Here is a 16,591-nt window from a genome sequence, read left to right as displayed (position 1 = left end):
AGAAAGTGTCTAAATTAGTCCTGAGGTGTAACGTTATCAAGAAGAATAAGAGAAATCAGTGGGGAGAACACCCACTTTTAATGAGAATGGAAGTTTTACACCATTTCACAGCAGCTCATTGTTAGGCTTTGGATACGTGTGTTACTCATTTCACAAGCTCTTTAGACAGGTTTCCAACCTCCTGCCCTTTTTTCCCCCCAATATCTTTTCTTTGTTTCCAAACAGTAACTCCAAGGTCCACATATGCAAGTTAGTCAAGACTGAAGTGAATTTTTAGTTGAAATGCAATGGCACCACTATGATATATTTGGAGACAGTGTATGCTCCTCTAGGGAAGAGCTCTGTTCCTTGGGGAGATGTCTGGATTATTGTTTCTGGGCTGCTACTATACTAACAGCCAAAGGTACAGCCTTTTCTGCTTCTAAGAAAGCATAGCAATTTTTACAAGCAGAGTAACAACGTGGTAGCTGTAAGAACTTCAGTGAGATATTGGCAAGGGACAATAAAGGAGGGATGTTGCAGTCTTAGTGTCTCCTTCACAAAGAGGCTAGGATAGCTCCCACCTGTCATTGGCCCCTCTAGTATCTTATATCTGGGGTCTTATTCTTGTCTTAGGTGAGGCTGTGGGGAAGGGAAGAGCACACATCTGCCAAAGGTAAAGGCTTGCTTCCAATACAGTTCAGATTTACTTTGCGTCTCCGCTAAGCAAAGAAGCAATTGTGTAAGTAAGAGGGCTAGAGTCCAGATGCAGTTATGGGACCGCGGTGTGCATACTTCAGGGGTGAAAAAGAGAGAATAGTCCCTTGGAGTTTTATTCCTATAGGAGACATAAGGAGATCTGCTGCCATTCAATGAGTTGTGTATTACTGTATAAAGTTACAAGTTACATTTCAGTAGAGGACACTGATCTTGTTGCACTCCAATATAAGTGCTTGTAATTCCCATTTCAAGGCAGATGGGATGGTAAATATTGAAATATTAAGCTGTATCCAGAGCATTAGGAAAAGATTTGCAAAACAAAACAAAAATCTGAAGAACTGTTGCTTCTTGCCACCTTTAGTTTCAAGTTAGCTATACAGAGTGTGTGCATCTGAAAAGGAATAACTGAGGTATGACAATTTATTATGGTAGTGGCTAGTTGCCAACTGAATCCAAGAGTGAGGCCCTCCTCTGCTAGACATTGTATGAAACATAGAATAGAGACCGGTTTCAGAGTAGCAGCCGTGTTAGTCTGTATCCGCAAAAAGAACAGGAGTACTTGTGGCACCTTAGAGACTAACAAATTTATTTCAGCATGAGCTTTCGTGAGCTACAGCTCACTTCTTTGGATGCATAGAATAGAGACCGCAGTCCCTGCCCCAGAGAGCTTCCATTCTGAAGAGAAGACAGCCAAAAGGGTTTCTTTAATGTGTCACATAATATTCCTAGTACATTTGTTTTCACTGATTGTGGATGAGAGATTGGGCAACATAGTGATTTAAGTGGTAACTCAAGGGCCTATGCAAGTGACAGACACACATTAAGGGCCAACATCCCAATCAACTCCATGGGAAGAAGATAACATGGGCAGAAAAGCAGCAGAAGAGAGAATTGGGGAAGAGACAAAAGCCTGGTTTACATCTAAAATGTAGGCCAGGGGTAGGCAACCTGCAGCACGCAAGTTGATTTTCAGTGGCACTCACACTGCCCGGGTCCTGGCCACCAAGCTGGGGGGGGCTCTGCATTTTAATTTGTTTAAGAAGGTTCATTTAAAATTTTTAAAAACCTTATTTACTTTACATACAACAATAGTTTAGTTATATATTATAGACTTCTAGAAAGAGACCTTCTAAAAATGTTAAAATGTATTACTGGCACACGAAACCTAAAATTAGAGTGAATAAATGACGACTCGGCACATCACTTCTGAAAGGTTGCTGACCCCTGATGTAGGCTGATCTGTCCACATGCTGAGGGATGTGAAAAATTCACACCCCTGAGAGATGTAGTTAAGCTAACCTAAGTGCCAGTTTAGGCACTTCAAGGTCGATGGAACAATTCTCTTGTCAACCTAGCTACTGCCTCTCCAGGGGGTGGATTTACTACAGCGACAAACCAACTCCTTCCCTTGCAAGTGTCTACACTACAGGACTATAGCAGCATAGCTGCACCGGTGCTACTGTAGCACTTGTAGTGTAGATATACCTAAAGTACTGTCAGGATAAAAAACAGCAGCAGCTGGAGACAGAAAGAATGGAAGAAGAATAACCACAGAGACTGTCAAAAATAGCCAACCATCCTATAAGGGTACTATGCTACCATCCTACCATGCTTCTGCTGGAGGGTTTTCTGTAAAAAAAGGTTATTTTTCCTATGTAGCTTTCCTCTGACCCTCTCAGTCTTTCTGTTCTTGTTCTCTTCTCATGTGTTCCCACTGGCCAGACATGAGGGAGCACATAAGAACAGCCATGTTTCTCCCACTTTTCAGACTCCTTCCCTATGTGTGTTAAGAGCACAGAGAATCCGCTTTTCTACTATATTCTTTCTACTATAAGCCATGGTATATGCTATGCTTAACAAGGCTGTGGGCTGGGGCAGACCTGCAGGCTGTTGTTTGCCTCAGCTCAGCGATAACCTTCCATTTTCAGAGAAGATGAATCAAAAAAACCTATCTAGGCAACACCTGAAAGGAGTCTGATGGTCACCTTGGCTCCCTGGTCTTATCTCCAAAACCTTCAGACTCTGCGGAGGAGAGGTATGGAAAAGGGGTGGAGGGAAAGAGGTCAGGAGAGAGGCACATTAGCAGAATATCATGGGAGAATCTTGCACATCACTCCTATATGCCTGGCTCTAGCCAGATGTATTTCCCCTTGTCAAGCAATGTTTAAAAATAAAAAAGTGATAACAAGAAGTTCCATGTTTTGGAATTCTGAACAAGTATGTCTCACCTAAAGTCACAGGGCCAAATTCTGCTCCAATATTGGCTCAATTGGTCGTACACAAACAAATGGGTTGCAGAAACAAAAGACAAAAAACACTTCAGATTCTGAAGTGAATGTAGACCGATTTAGTGATTTCTGCTTGAGTCTACAAAAACAAATAAATAAAGCAAGCAAGCCTGAAACAATAGCTCGGAGAGATGTGAACTGCTCCATTCATCTCCATGGGGTGTTAACTCTGAAGCCTAATTACACAATTTAAAATATCAGCATATACCATTTAACTGCTGATCAAAGCACTTCATAAAATGGGCATCCCTCTTTTTTCTTACAAACTGCACAATCTACAGAGGCAACATCTTAGTTTGGTGTCACAAGCAGAAGGAAGGAGCTTAATTTGTCCTGGCCTGACCCCATTCCTCCAGTCTGATCTGGCTGCATGGGATTTACAGGGGCAGAAACAGGCATTCTGATGTTAGCTGGGACACATCTGCTTAGGGTAGGGCAGAATTATGGCTTTTAAGGAAGGGCAGCATTTGGCCCCACATTTTACTAATGGAATGGACAATCCAACCACCATTCATCCAGCCGCCCCTCCAAAAATACCCCAACAACAGAAGTCCAGAAGGCAGAGCACAAGGAAAGGAAAGGAAAATCAGAAAAGGGTGGTAACAAGAGGGCGCACAGTCTATGGAGACGGCTGGGAAGAGCGGGAGCTGCTTCAGAATGCAGGGAGCTTATCCAAGGGTTAGACAGACAGGTCTGGAAAACAGAAAGAGGCAAGAATTCAGCTTCAGTGTCATGGCACAAACACAGGCGCGGTGCCTCTCGCTCGCTCCCTTCCTTCCCAAGGAAGTCCCCGACTCGCAGCCTGGCCAGGCCAGCCCGCTGCTCCGCCAGACCCGGCTCGGCGGCGTGGTGCGGTGACAGGCAGGCGGGGACCTTTCCCCCACTCGCAAACTTTGGACGAGCTGCGCAGGGTGCCCGCCCTGGCCGGCCCGGGAGCGAGGGGCGCTCCGGGTCCCCGGTGCCTGCGGGCGGGGAGGCAGCTCCCGGCCCGGGGAAGGGAGCCGGGGCAAGCGGCGCGAGGCTCTGCCCACCACGCCCGCGCTGGGGGCGGCGGGGGATTGATTGACAGCGATTAGCGCGGCTCTGAGCACCACCAAGCCCCGGCCCCTGCTCCCCAGGGCCTCTTCAGACAAACCCCAGCGCCCTCCGCCGCTGCCAGCCCCACCCAGTGACACCCCTCCCCCTCCCCCACCAGCTGGGGTCAGCCCCAGGAGCGGGGTCCCCCTTCCCCTTACCGCTCTCCGCCTGGGTCCCTCCGGTCTCCCTACGCCCCGGGCGAGGGAGGCAGCGCTCGCCTCTCAGCCAGCCGCTGTAGCGACCGGAGCATTTTGGGATGGGAAACTATTTCTAGAGCCCGGGAGCGGCTGAGCAGCAGCAGCAGCAGGAAAAGCTCCCGGAGCAGCCAGAGCAGAACCTGCCCAATGAGCCCTCTTCGCTTCTGCACATGTCCCGACTCCGGAGCTGGTCCGAATGAGCATGTGCGACGTGTCTGCACATGCCCATTAGGCAAGTGACGCTCCAGCAGGGCCGATGCCCATCTCCTGTCCTTGGCACCGAGCGGCTCCTCGCAAGCGCCGTTGGCCGGGACGCCCAGCCCCGTTGGTGCAAGGGCAGGAGCTGGGAACCAGATCTAAGGGAGCGAGCAGTAGCGTTCGAGCCTCAGCTCCGCTGAAGAAATGTTATTGTCTTAGCACAGCTGCCCCTTCTCTTTCTAAAAAGGCAGAGTTCTGTGTTTTGGATTATAAACAGCGGGAGCTGTATGTCCTTCCCTCCAGCCTTTAGTATCATCAGCAAGGGACGCAAGTTTTCTGTGATTAAAAACAAACTTCTCCCACAAAAACTCCATAAAAATCCACATTCCCCACAATTAAAATGAAACACTGAACTTCAGTTTGTCTAACCACACTTTCTAGAGGTTTCAGTTGAACACACAATGTTTTATTGCTATATTTAAAAAAACAAAACCAAACCTGGCAGCCTAGAGGGGCTGGTAGTTACCCAATTTCTCTTCTCTGGGCTTTAATAGGCTGATGATGTCCAGGAGCTAACACCCAGTTAAACGCAAGCAACTGTCTCTCACTGGAGGCAGGGGCTCTCCCCAGGTGACTCAGCGCCGGAGCCACCCATGCACCATCACAAGATATCCCCCATTGATAATAAATAGATGCAGTTCACTCTTCCTGCCCGTCACTCTTAATCTGCTTGCAGATGACTGGCTGGTCTCATTCCAAAGACTGTCTACAAACTGGACAAAGAAGAAATTAGATGAAAGAGGGTGCCCTTGCTATAGACCAAGGGGAAAAGTGGTTAGTTAATTATTTTCGGAAGAGTATCCATCTTTAGTCAATACATTGTACCTTTCTGGGAAGAAGGGTAAACATCCTCTCCATAAAAAGACAAAAAGCGGGGAATGTAATACCAAGAGAGCCTAAGACATGGGCGGTTAGCTTGAGGTGTGCCATGCCAACTGTCTGCGCAGGGCTGGGGCATCACACACACGCTCTTCTTATATGTTCCATTCTATGCATCCAATGAAGTAGGCTGTAACCCACGAAAGCTTATGCTCAAATAAATTTGTTAGTCTCTAAGGTGCCACAAGTATTCCTGTTCTTCCAACTTATTTCCATCATAATGCCATCATAAATGCATTGGAATTGCCAGACTGGATCAGACCTGTTGTCTCCAGGAGTGGCCCACACCAGATACTTTAGAGGCCGGTACAAAAAACTTTCCAGTAAGTGGTTACAGGGTAGCCTGCTGCCAGAGAAAGTTTATTCCTAACCCCCAATTGTTAGAGGGGGGTTATGGCCTGAAGCATGAGGGCTTATATCCCTTTCAAACCTCTGTTATTTTTTAGATTTCCCCCCTCAAACTCAGGAAGTACTTCTTATCCAAACAAACGAATGATCATTTGTGAATCCTGACTGGTTCTTGGCCTCAATGCTATTATATGGCAATTAGTTCCATTGGCTAAGTGAAAGTGCTACATGCTATCTCAGCCAGTTTAGCATTGCAGGTAGAATAATGGCATATCTGGATCCAAGTTGAAAGATAGTTCCAGCCCTCCAGACAAAACTGTCTTTCAACCCCAGTACAGATATTCTTTCTGTTTGTGTCCACATTGCTCCTGAAACAGGTATTTTCCTAGCTTGCCTCTGATAGCTTTGAGACCAGGCAGCAGGGGGAGAGTAGTGCAGCTCTAGAGACATGATGCTGCAGGCAGAGAGGCAGGCAGCAGAAAACAAACATAATTTAACAGTGGGAAGGAGATATGTGGGGAGGTCAATTACACCTCTCCACATGAGGCCTCTGAGCAGAATTTGTTGTCTTACCTCAATTAACTTGTTCATATAGAAATTGCTTTAATGAGCAAGCAACAGATTCTTCTTCCTTTAACCTTGGCTTCACCCAGTTTTCTACAAAGAAAACTTCTGTTAATGCCCCATAGCCCAGTGCTGTGCTTCTGAATGAAATAGTGCTCCAAATAAAAGTGCTGGTGACATAGTAACTTAGCAGGGAATATCCTGGGCATTGCTTTTTAGCTGCTGTGGGTAGAAGGATGGAAGGGACTCTCCATTCTGTACTACTGTCCATCAGAGCCCAATATAGAGCTGGCTGTATTTCAAAGAAGTCTTATTGAGTTCTCAGGAACAAACCATACTGATGTGCAGAAAGAATAGCAAATATGGCAGGTGACCAGCTTGACCAGTGAAATCTTCAGTGAGCTTAAACACAAAAAGGAAGCTTACAAGAAGTGGAAACTTGGACAGATGACTAGAGGAGGAGTATAAATATATTGCTTGAGCATGCAGGGGTGTAATCAGGAAGACCAAAGCACAACTGGAGTTGTAGCTAGCAAGGGATGTGAAGGGTAACAAGAAGGGTTTCTACAACAAGAAGGTCAGGGAAAGTGTGGGACTTTAACTGACTGGTGGAGGCAATCTAGTGACAAATAAGAACATAAGAACGGCCATACTGGGTCAAACTAAAGGTCCATCCAGCCCAGTATCCTGTCTGCTGACAGCAGCCAATGCCAGGTGACCCAGAGGGTGTAAACCTAACAGGTAATGATCAAGTGATCTCTCTCCTGCCATCCATCTCCACCTTCTGACAAACAGAGGCTAGGGACACCATTCCTTACCCATCCTGTCTAATAGCCATTAATGGACTTAATCTCCATGAATTTATCTAGTTCTTTTTTAAACCCTGTTATAGTCCTAACCTTCACAATCTCCTCAGGCAAGATGATGTGGAAAAAGCTGAAGTACGCCATACTTTTTTTGCTTCAATTTTCACAGATAAGGTCAGCTCCCAGACTGCTGTCTGGGCAGCATAGTATGGGGAGGAGACCAACAGCCCTCACTGGGGAAAGAACAGATTAAGGACTATTTTAAAAAGCTGGACATGCACAAGTCCATGGAGCCGGATCTAGTGCATCCGAGGGTGCTGAGGGAGTTGGCTGATGTGATTGCAACGTCATTGGCTATTATCTTTGAAAACTCATGGCTGTTGGGGGAGGTCCTGGATGACTGGAAAAAGGCAAATATAATGCCCATCTTTTAAAAAAGGAAGAAGGAGAATCCAGGGAACTACAGTCTCTGGAAAAATCATGCAGCAGATTCTCAAGGAATTCATTTTGAAGTACTTGGAGAAGAGGAAGGTGATCAGGAACAGTCAACATGGATTCACCCAGGGCAAGTGATGCCTGACCAATCTGATTACCTTCTCTGATGAGATAACTGGCTCTGTGGATATGGGGAAAGCAGTGGACATGATATATCTTGACTTTAGCAAAGCTTTTGATACAGTCTCCCACAGTATTCTTGACAGCAAGTTAAAAAAGCATGGATTGGATGAATGGACAATAAGGTGGATAGAAAGCTGGCTAGATCGTCGGGCTCAATGGATAGTGATCAACGGCTTGATGTCTAGTTGGCAGCCGGTATCAAGCAGAGCGCCCCAGGGGTCTGTCCTGGGGCTGGATTGTTTCAACATCTTCATTAATGTTCTGGATGATGGGATGGATTGCAACCTCAGCAAGTTTGCAGATGACACTAAGCTGGAGGGAGAGGTAGATACGCTGGAGGGAAGGAATAGGGTCCAGAGTGACCTAGACAAATCAGAGAATTGGGCTAAAAGAATCTGATGAGGTTCAACAAGGACAAGTGCAGAGTCCTGCACTTTGGATGGAAGAATCCCATGCACTGCTACAGGCTGGGGACCAACTGGCTAAGCAGCAGTTCTGTGGACCTGGGGATTACAGTGGATGAGAAACTGGATATGATCCAACAGTGTGCCCTTGTTGCCAAGAAGGCTAACAGCATATTGGGCTGCATTAGCAGAAGCATTGCCAGCAGGGAAATAATTATTCCCCTCTATTCAGCACTGGTGAGGCCACATCTGGAGTACTGTGTCCAGTTTTGGGGCTGGGGGGGGGCCCACTACAGAAAGGATGTGGACAAATTGGAAAGAGTCCAGCCGAGGGCAACAAAAATGATTAGAGGGCTGGGGCACATGACTTATGAGGAGAGGCTGAGGGAACTGGGTTTATTTAGTCTGCAGAAAAGAAGACTGTGGTGGGTGGGGTGGGGGGCGTGATAGCAGTCTTCAACTACCTGAAAGAGGGTTCCAAAGAGGATGGAGCTCGGCTGTTCTCAGTGGTGGCAGATGACAGAACAAGAAGTAATGGTCTCAAGTTGCCGTGGGGGAGGTCTAGGTTGGTGATTAGGAAAAACGATTTCACTAGGAGGGTGATGAAGCACTAGAATGGGCTACCTAGGGAGGTGGTGGAATCTCCACCCTTAGTGGTTTTTTAGGCCCAGCTTGACAAAGCTCTGGCTAGGATGATTTATTTGGAGATTGGTCCTCCTTTGAGCCAGGAGTTGGACTAGATGACCTCCTGAGGTCTCTTTGAACCCTAATCTTCTATGATTCTATGATTGTTCCCACGCACTTTTGCTCCTAGAATGATTTCCCATTTATGCACATTCCATGTATAACAAGCCATATCCTTCCTTGCTTCTAACTGACCTGTCTCATTTGCTCCCTGTACAAACCCTGACCATCTCAGCAACTGCAAGTGATATTATGTGAGGCTGTCACAGGTCTACTCACCACTAGTGACACCTCCTCCCAACCGGTCTGCAGGTTAGCTCCTTCCAGGTGCTATGCCCTTCTCTGGTAGTCTCTCTACCCATCATCCTCTCTCATCCTGCAGCCCCTCTTTCTCCAGGAGCTAAAGCTTCCTCTTCATGATTTAGCCCTCTGGCCAGGTCCTCTCCTTTCAGGCTATCAAAGTCTTTCAGTGCAAACTGTCCCAGGCAGTCTGCTCTCCACTGCCTGGTCTGTGCTGCTTCCCCAGTGGCTATTTGGGGAACTGTCCTTTCCCTTCCCTGGGTTTGTCAGCCCAAATTCTCTCCTCCCAAGAAGTAATTTTAGATGTAGACTAATTCCCTGTGGTCCCCTTTCTGCTCTTAGCTCCTGGGCTTCATACAGGCCACTCCTGTTCCTGATCAGCTGAGCCTCCTCTCTAATTAATCTCTTCTCCCTGGATATTCCTCCAGGTGCAGCCTGGGCAGTTAATTGTCCCCTCTAGCCACCTAAACTCCTTTAGGCCTTGTGTGGTGTGGACACCTCATCACAAAGGCATAGCCATGGTTTCTGCCGAAAGACATACAGGGAAATCAGAAATCTCAATACATTCTGGATTCCTCAGGGCTATGTATGCCCAAAAGTTCACAGTATTACAAGGCCAAAGATTGTGTATTCTGTTTGCTGAACAAACCAGTTATGTCTTACTCTCATGCTTTCACCAAGAGATTAGTAGTTATCCCAAGACAGCACTGAGGGCTGCACTATCATGTGGCATGCTGCATTCCTATCAAACCAAAGCAGTATCACCTCACTGAGTAACATGCTATTGCTATATAATGTTGCAAAGCCCTCAAACATGTTTATAAGCCATTTCTATGCTGTTGTATCATTACACACATAGTGCCCTGCAACATTTAAACAGAGAAAAGACTATTTTCCCCATTTATAGTTGGATTTGTTCACACATGAAGAATATTATCCACATTACAAAGCTCATAGGTAGAAAAAGCAGATATGTGTTTACTGCCATTCTGGGTTCACAGACACAAGGACCTCTAAAGAGGGTCACAAATCCACATGAATCTCCTGAGCACCAGATTTTGCATTTGGGTCACTGTTAGCTAAAAGCAGTTTAAAACTGATGTAGGTAAATTGTTCCCTATGGACTGTTCATGAGAGGGAACTCATGAGATGTTGATTCCACAATGTGTATGGAGTAAATTACATCAAGATACTTTTTTTTCAGATCAACTCATTTGAGACTCTGGTGAAAATCTTGTTCCCAGCACCCAGCCTGAGTACTTGAGCTGGAGGAAATGTGAATCTCCACAGGGAAAGGGAATGAGGAAGAATTCTCCCTCTTATGCAGCTCTGCAGCCACTATCCCAGTTTCACAAGGCTTGAGTAGTCGACATAGACATCCCTTGTGTACTTCCCTGCATGGTCAGTGTCTGGTCAATTCAAAGAGCAGCAAATTTCATTGGCCTGTCCCTGTTTCACTGTATGCCCACCCAGGGCCAGCGCTTCCATTTAGGCGACCTAGGTGGACGCCTAGGGCACCAGGATTTGGGGGAGGTGGCATTTTGCTGCCCTTGGCGGCAATTCGGCGGCTGGGGGTCCTTCCGTGCTCTGGGTCTTTGGCGGCAATTCTGCGGTGGATCCTTCACTCGCTCCGTGACTCACCGCCGAAGTGTCCCAATGACCGGGAACGCGGAAGGACCCCCCCGCCACAGAATTGCCACCAACAACCGGAAGCGTGGAAGAACCCCCTCTTAGGGCACCAAAAACCCTGGCACCGCTCCTATGCCTACCCCTCAGACACACTGCGTGTACCTCTGAAGATAGTCTCACCCACAAACCTGGGCTTTATGGTGTGCCTGCTCTAAGTGGGCTTCACAAATCTTCCTCCTACCATCAGCAGATCTGCACTGATTCTGATGCATGCAGTGCCCTCCATATCTATGAAAGGGAGCAGGAAAGAAGGCTACATGAATAATGGGTGTAAGACTAAAATCTTCTCTATTCAGTCACATGATGTGACAGATTATGTCTGTCCATTTTATATCAAACTACAAACTCCATTTTGTTTTGTGAATGTCCTTTTGAGTGTACTCTGCTCTGTTGCCTTTTTACCTCCATTTTAGACTAGGATTCCAGAAGGCGTTAGCAGGTGACTAACAATGCAGAGCAATCAAGCATCATTAACCTAGAGGGTCTCCCATTCAAATTAAGGCATTCTAGGACAATAAGCTAGCTGCTGCCCAAAGGAACCAGTTCTCCCAGGTAGACTTGTAACCAAGCACTGGAGCAGCCAATGAGGGATTTGAAGCCACTGAGGAGAGTCATCTGGAGTGATGTGGGGGGGACTGAAAATGTATAATAAGGCGGCTCTCTGCCTGGCTGTTTTGAGAGGAGACTAGAACTGCAAGGCAAGAAGCAGCAGCAGGTCCTGGAATCTTGAATGTACTGACCAAAACCCAAAGGGCTCTAGAAGTAGTAAAGACACTAGAAGGCTTTGTGTGCAGGTGTTTGTTATTTTGCCATATATCAGTATCTCTCCTGTGCTTTGTCTGTTGTGATTGGTTTAGAAATTCCTTTGAAGAATCTATGTGTTCCTTGCTTTCACTGTCACATAGTCCCAAAGGGAGAAACAGTAACCTAGAGGGTCCACAGCTTTGGTGGGAAGGCTTGGAAGAGCTGGCTCTAGTTATGGTGTCTGGAGAGTTGGACTGTGGAATCCTTATCTCTCAGAAAGGAGTACTGGCCAGAATATCTGCCTCCCAGGAAGGTATCTAGAGGCCCAGAACCAGAAACTGTTCCTAGACTCTATCCAGCCCCAATCTGCCTAAGAGCACATGGGTCCAGTGACTGAATCCAAGTTCAGCAACCTGGTGAGTGTCCACCATGGGGAGCTCCCCCAGGGTTGTAACACCAGGCACAAATATGGAGGATGGCTAGGTGTCTCAAAGCATATATTTAGGGTGTCAGGATTCCAGTGACTTACCGAGCACTGCTCAGGTTCCTACACAACTCTATGTGTCGATGATGATATGTGTGTGGCTATCTGGTGATCAAAAATTACTCTGGCCTAGGCCTTGCTATCTTAAATTCTGGACCAATATCAAAATCAGTGATAATGTGAGAGACCAGTGACAGCTGTGAAGTCTGTTATTGTAAAGATCACCACATCTGAAAACAATTTCTTTAATGGTGAAATTCCCCCCTCCCGCCCGGCAGAGAACCAGCACAATGCTTATGCACCACATATGTCCCTCTTAAAATCCAATTATCTCCCTCCACTTCCCACCCCCGTCCTTAAACCCAGTATTTTCTCCATTTAATTTCAGTATGCCTCTGTGGCTTCTCTTAAATGTGGAAACAGGAACTGCTTAGTCAGCAGCATCATGAGACTCAGATTGCCTCTCAGGCAACCACAGCAAAGGGACAAATAGAATCTTAAGCTTTGGGGGAATGCTGAGAATGTTTATGATACTAATATTCAAAAACAACATATTGCAATGTGTTCAGATTATCAAGTGACACCTGTCTTTTAATGTCTAATGTTTAATAGTTCATGACCTGACAGAGTCAGAACCACTTTGGCAGGACCTGGACAAATGCTTTCAGGACCAGTAAGCTTTTCCAATCACTGGTCCCGGGTGAGTGATCAGAAGGAAATTCCAACCTGTGGCATATCTGAGCTCATGATCGGGCTTTTAGAGTAGGCTGCTGTCGTTTCTCTGCTCATTCTGCCATATCCACTTCATCTCAGCTGCATGTCACATGGCTGAGGTACAACTGGCTGAGGAAGTTAAATAAGGCCATCAAATTTAGCTTATCTGCACTGCGAATATTAAGAGCAGCAGCCCATTCTGACTGTTGCTTCCAGGCACATGCAGCAGTGGAAAACGGTCCTCTGGAACTCTTTAATGGGTTTTTTAAATGCAGACTTCAAAAACCCCCTCAAGTTAGTGGGTCAGGTCCCTTGGACAGAGTAATTGCTGAAGAAGAAGACAACAGATTCAGGATGGCTGGACATTTCTGAGAGTGAAATATCCAAGCCCCATTAGAACACAATCTAAGTGCATAAGGAAAAGAGTTAGTGGCCAATGTGATTAAAAGAGCCTTTGGCCTTGGCTACACTGGCATTTTACAGTGCTGCAACTTTCTTGCTCAGAGGTGTGAAAAAAACACACCTCTGAGCGCTGCAAGATACAGCGCTGTAAAGCGCCAGTGTAAACAGTGCCGCAGTGCTGGGAGCGCGGCTCCCAGTGCTGCAAGCTAAACCCCATCAGGATGTGGAGTACATGCAGTGCTGGGAGAGCTCTCTCCCAGCGCTGGCGCTGCAACCACACTTGCATTTCAACGTGCTGCCGCAACAGCGCTTTGAAGTTTCAAGTGTAGCCATACCCTTTGAAAGTAGAAAAAGAATAATACCAAAAATAAGTTAGTCTAGAAAAGTGAGAGGGGGCTGCTGAATTAAAGACATGGAAGAGTAACGTCAAAAGCACATGAAGGGGTACAACAAGCAAAGGATTAAAGGGAACAATAACAGTTTAATAAGCAAGAGGATGACAATAAACGTGGACGTCAGTTACTTACAGTACTCCTTACTGTGCAAATGGCATCTTCTTACTCAGCAGATCAGCACACTGTTAGTTTGAAGAGTCAGATAAAACAGTTACCGACTTTTCTTTACCTGTTTGAGATGTGTTACATTGTAGGGGTGTGTGCACCTTGTGCACAGTTGTTGGAGTTTCCCCTCAGCAGTACCCGCTGGGGCAGAATGAGCACCTTCGGGTGCCTCACACTACTACTCTTCCTTTGTATTCAGGATTAGGATTAGAAAGTAACGGGAATAAAATCCCTTCCCTCTGAATGACATGGGAACTTCCTGTATGGACCCCATGAGAAGAGACTGGAGCTCCTGAAACAGCAGCTCCCAAGTGAAGGGTCTCTGTAGAGGGATGGGGAAATGGGGGGATAGAAGTGAATTGAAGGGTATGTCCCAACTCCACTGTGCTTAATACCCACAGATCCACGCTGATGGAGGTCCAAGCACTCAGGAAGCAGGATAGGCAGTTGGCAAAAATTGAAGTGGCACAACTTAAGAGAATTGAGGTGCCCCCTTCTTTGGTTAGTTAGGAGAAAGAATTTAATCTAAAGTGGAAAAAGAATAGATTCCCCCAAGAGGCGTGTATCCAATGACTAGCACTGCTCGCTTCTGAGACAGGTCTAGTTGGCTGTGGCAGCTTTGCATTGCCACACCCTACCCTGGGTTAGTCTGTCACTATGATCTGAGCTCTGTCCTGCATCTGCCAACAGATGCAAACCCTTGGGCAGTGGTACAAGCCACCAAGGGAGGATGTGGAATTACTAATACCAGCTGTGATGATTTGGCACTGCTGGTCATAATTTATGAATATTGTGTGGGGTCCTTGTGATGTTTGCTGCATGCACATATTGTGGTAATTCAGTAACAGGATTGTCAGGAAATGCACCAGGAAGGGGGAGGTGGACCCTGATGTACATTTATCAGCACACATTTGAGAGACAATGCAAAAGCCATTTGTTTTGATGCTCTGGCACAACCTCCTGCTGGTTTGCCAGACAGGTTTCCCCCAGGACTAAATCAGTCTCTGTGAAGGGGTCAAAAGTCTCAGGAGGGTTTAAAGAGACACACACTCCCTCAAAGCTAGAGCCACCCTACAGCCTGCTGTGGGAGAGTCTGGGAGAAGTTAGACATGTCGGGTTCCCATCAAGAGGATGGCTTGATTCAAGGTCAGATAGATGTGTAGACCTTTTGCTATTTTAAAATCCTCCTTTTCTTAGGTTTAATGCTTTGTTCCTACTGCTAAGAAAAAACAATGTTTTAAAAAAGTTGTCGGATCACTGTTTTCACTGCTAGACACAAGCTTGCGAAGGGAAGAATGCTGAGGGTATCCAATCTAGTCAGACCTGCTGGATAAGCACTGGACTGGATAGACTGGCTGCTCGACTACAGTACCTTGTGTACTTTACCTGAGGACAGGTAAAGGCACAAGGCCTGAGGCCTGTGAAGACATAGTCAGAGACCACAGTGAGGTCAGAAATACAGCTAGCCCTATTAGCATGCCACCAGAGACCTCGCCTTGACACTTAACTCTCAGTGGTGGTTTATAGGGCTAAGAGACTCAATGGCACCAGAGAATGGGAGAATGGCAAGATGTGACTTGGGAGTTTTCCTTCTTTCTCAAATAATAGGGGAAAGCAGGTAGTGAAAAAGCTTAGTGGAGTATTGCAAATAGCAGGACTCTAGTCCAGACACCGAACTTATTTAGTTGTGTTTTGGGGCTGTAGCTCACCAAAACAACCGTCTGCCAGAAAACGCTGAGCATATAGTTTGGCACTGGGGCAGCAGAACCAACTGGACAGTGGGGGCTAGTGAAGAAAACATTGTGGGGGGTGATCTGTGTTTCTGCCCACACAATATTTCCTCTGTACTTGAGAGGGCACAAGACAGGGTAGCCTGGGCCCTGCTCTTCCTCTGGCCCAGCCTGCTCACTGCCAGGGAGGGGTAGTCCCTGGAGGTGGGGGTGCAGCTGGGCTGGGCTTGGAAGGGACAGCTAGGGTGAGCTGAGTCATTTTGGGAATGGGGGAAGGCTGCTTCCCCTCCAGGGCAGAAGCCTCTGCCAGTTGTATAAAAGAAGCAGCCAGCATGGGGAGCAGGGAGCTCGATGGGCAGTCACTCTGGGTGCCTGGGACAGGGCATGTGGACACCATTCTGCTGCAGGTGCCCTGAGTGTGCTTCTTCCAAGCCTGCTGTGCATCTCCAAGGTTAAGGTGAGTACTGACCGCTTTCTCTTCCCCCAACACCCCTACAGCCATAGCCCAAGCTCCCTCTGCACACCAGCCTCCTCCGCTCACATCCCCATGCCCAAACCTCGCCCTCCCCATTCAAGTTGAGTTTCCACCATATTAAAACAGGGAAGAATTTAGTCCATAGTATATTGCAAATGTCTATACCATGCAAACACACAATATAATTCTCAAGGAACAATAGTACATTCAAAGTTGTTTTGTTAAAGTTGCAGCAAATTCTTCAGCACCATTAAGACAGCAATACTACTTGCCTGCTATCTTGAATGAGTAGTAATTAATTTCAGTCCTTTCCCCTTCATTTCTATTCACGATTCAGGAAAAATAGGCTGCAAAGGGAGAATTTCAAGCCTAATACTGGAAAACTAATTAACATATATGTGTTACCTACATTAGTTCAATGCTGACTAAAAAAATCCCCCCAATAGCAAATATTTCAGAAATGGCTCACACTCACAAAAGCAGCAGTACTCCATCTTACCACAGGGCGGAGCTGCTGTCTAACTTATCTAAGAAACAGCACATTTGCTCTGCTTTATCATTGTTATTCAAAATGGTGTATTTTTATTTCACCATTTTGTCACGTAATGTTATATTAAAGTCTCCTCTGAGATATATTTTACAAGGAAACATCTTCAGGATGTATATAGAGA

General features: G+C 46.5%; 1 protein-coding gene across 1 annotated transcript in view; it reads right to left on the bottom strand.

The window, feature by feature from the left end:
• Positions 1-4,440, bottom strand: part of WIPF1 (WAS/WASL interacting protein family member 1) — a 76,586-nt gene extending 72,146 nt beyond the window's left edge. Inside the window, exon 1 of the mRNA XM_030580464.1 lies at positions 4,223-4,440. The gene's annotated coding sequence lies outside the window, so the exon portion shown is untranslated. The remainder of the gene's footprint in view (positions 1-4,222) is intronic.
• Between the last annotated feature and the right edge of the window lie 12,151 nt (positions 4,441-16,591).

Source organism: Gopherus evgoodei, chromosome 11, assembly GCF_007399415.2.
Source record: "Gopherus evgoodei ecotype Sinaloan lineage chromosome 11, rGopEvg1_v1.p, whole genome shotgun sequence".
Lineage (NCBI taxonomy): Eukaryota > Metazoa > Chordata > Testudines > Testudinidae > Gopherus > Gopherus evgoodei.
The sequence above is the reverse complement of the archived record's forward strand: the minus strand, read 5'-3'. Positions and strand labels throughout refer to the sequence as shown.